Below are 2,537 nucleotides of genomic sequence, written 5' to 3'. Positions count from 1 at the left end.
GGGGCTGGCTGGCATGTGGTGCTGGGGATTGAACCGCGGTCCCTGCGCTTTTGCTTAGCTTAGCTTGTTCTAAGTAGGTGCTTTAGACCACTGAGCCATCTCACCAGCCCAGTTTTATTTTTATTATAAATTTATTTATTTTTTATTTATTTCTGTGTGTGTGTGTATGTGTGTGTGTCCAGCTCAGCCCACTAGGGGGCGGGGCTGGTGTGCTGGGGGATTGAACCGTGGTCCCTGTGCTTTGCTAAGCTTGTTCTAAGTAGGTGCTTTAGACCACTGAGCCATCTCATCAGCCCCTAGCAGTTTTGTTATTATATTCCATAATGATAACCTCAGCACGAAGACCCAAGGAACAGCCATTTTCTATTATTAAAGACAGAAAAAGACAATGAAGTCTCCTTGGCTCAATGAGAATAACCAACCTTCTCTATGACAGGAATCCTAGAAGTAAGCATGGTGGGCAGAAAAGAGCAAGTGACTTACACGGTCACTTTTCTACCTTGGTTATAAATCCTTTGCAAGTAGGTGGGAAGCAGTGCTCAAACTGTGTGTGAAGTCTAGCTGGGTGCCTTTCAGATGGATTTTTTTTTGGGCGGGGGGGGCACCCTGGCTCAGACTGCCTTAAGGGTACGTGGGTCTGGTAAGGAATGTGGAGCTGGGAATCAAACCGTGGTCCCCTGTACCTCACTGGGTTTGCCAGAGCAGGCACTTAAACAACTGAGCTAACCTGCAAGCCCCCTGCATGCCTTTTAGAAAAACCCACTCCCCAAAACTAGATTCAGGGATTCTTGGAGGGAAGTATGCTACATCCGAAGAATCCTGGGTTTTCAACCCAAGCCTGTGACTGCTGGTGAGAATCTAGCAATGCACTTCTGCTGCCTAGCTTAAAAGTAGGCTAAGACAAAAACAAAACAAAGAACAGAAATATAAAAAGAGGCTTCATCACTACAGAAAAACTGAGCATCAAGAAGGTGTAACCTTGGTGTTTATGCAGTCCACAAAAGAAGTATACATCAGAAAAAGCTGTACAAATATTTAATACTAAATTTATTGGGATATCATCAGATTGATACAAGCCTCCTTTGGCCTCTGCAATCACGAGAAGTGCTCGAAGTGCAGGTCGTTAGCTTCCACACATTCATTAGCACAGTGAACTGCTGAAGTGTGTACAAAATTGGTGTGTACTTAGGGGGCAGTGGTAAGACTGAACCCTAATTTTTTTTCACTGATCTATGTCCCCAACCCCTTTTAACTTTCAGGCAGGGTCTTACTTTTCTGAGCCTAAACTTGTAATCCTCCTGCCTCGGCTTCCCAGACTGTTAAGCTTACGTGTACACCACCGCACTCAGTGATCCTAGCGTGTCATCGATTTCTCTATTATTTACCCCACAAGTATGTGTAACACAGTATTTCTGCCCTTTTTCTGTCAACTCTTTTTCTTTCCAGGCACTATAAACTCTTATTAACGATGTCTAGAGACTGTGATAAACTATTACAAGGATATGACTCTCTCTCATTTTGCTTCCTCTAATTACAACACTGCCACATCCTCGTGTTTCTGAGACAAGTTGAAAAGGTATGTTTCCAAAGTTCTTGTTGTACAGGACCCAGCCACCCTATACCTTTCCTCTAATTTCTAACACATCATCTGCCAGTCACATGATAAAAGCAGCTTACTTTTCCTAAAAACATTTCATTATTATGTTTGCTAATTTCAAGTATATTTAAAACCTCTGAAAGCTTTTTATAAAAACTCTTTCACCAGTAGATGAAAACTCCAGGGGTTACCAATTGGAAACAGGTCAAGCAAACCAACAGTCTGAGCTCCTGCGCCACCCTTCCAGGGCCCTCAGCTGCACCCTGCTGCAGGCTCTGCCCACAGGCAGTGAATGTTTTCTGAATACAAGGGAAGCCTTCTGGTCTTTGAGGGACCTGTAACTCCCCGTTTATTTTTCTTTCCTGGTAGTACACAGGATATGAGCCCTAAGCTACAACCCTTTGACATTTTTTATTTTGAGATATGGCCTTGCTGTTTCCCAGACTAGGCAAAAATTTGTGCGATACTCCTGCACCAGGATCCTGCTGACAGGGGTGCGCTACCATGCCTGGCTTCCATCTCATTTTCTTTTATTTAATGTATTTAGTATAAGGTCTACAAGGTCTCATTACACAGTGGATTAAGCACTGGATTATAGGTGCACACCACCACGTCCAATCTCAGTCACCACCTCAGCAAGCCAGGGATCAAAACCCAGTCCCTAAAGAAAAGCAAAAAAAAAAAGAAAAAGAAAAAGAAACACAGTCCCTGTGCCTGACTAAGCAGGTGCTTTAGTCCACTGAGCTATCTGGCTGGCCCTCCATCTCATTTTCAAGAGATCGTCCCCTAATCATTAGGCAGACATCATGACTATGATTAAAAATATTTACCAGAGAGCCAGAAAAATAAACATGACCATTTTAAAGGATCTACTCTGAAATCCACAAGTCAGATTTTTGTTAAGAATCATGGGGTAGGGTTGGGGAGATGGCTCAATACA

This window comes from Octodon degus, unplaced genomic scaffold (genome assembly GCF_000260255.1).
Source record: "Octodon degus isolate 3935 unplaced genomic scaffold, OctDeg1.0 scaffold00195, whole genome shotgun sequence".
Lineage (NCBI taxonomy): Eukaryota > Metazoa > Chordata > Mammalia > Rodentia > Octodontidae > Octodon > Octodon degus.
This window is presented reverse-complemented; position numbering follows the sequence as displayed.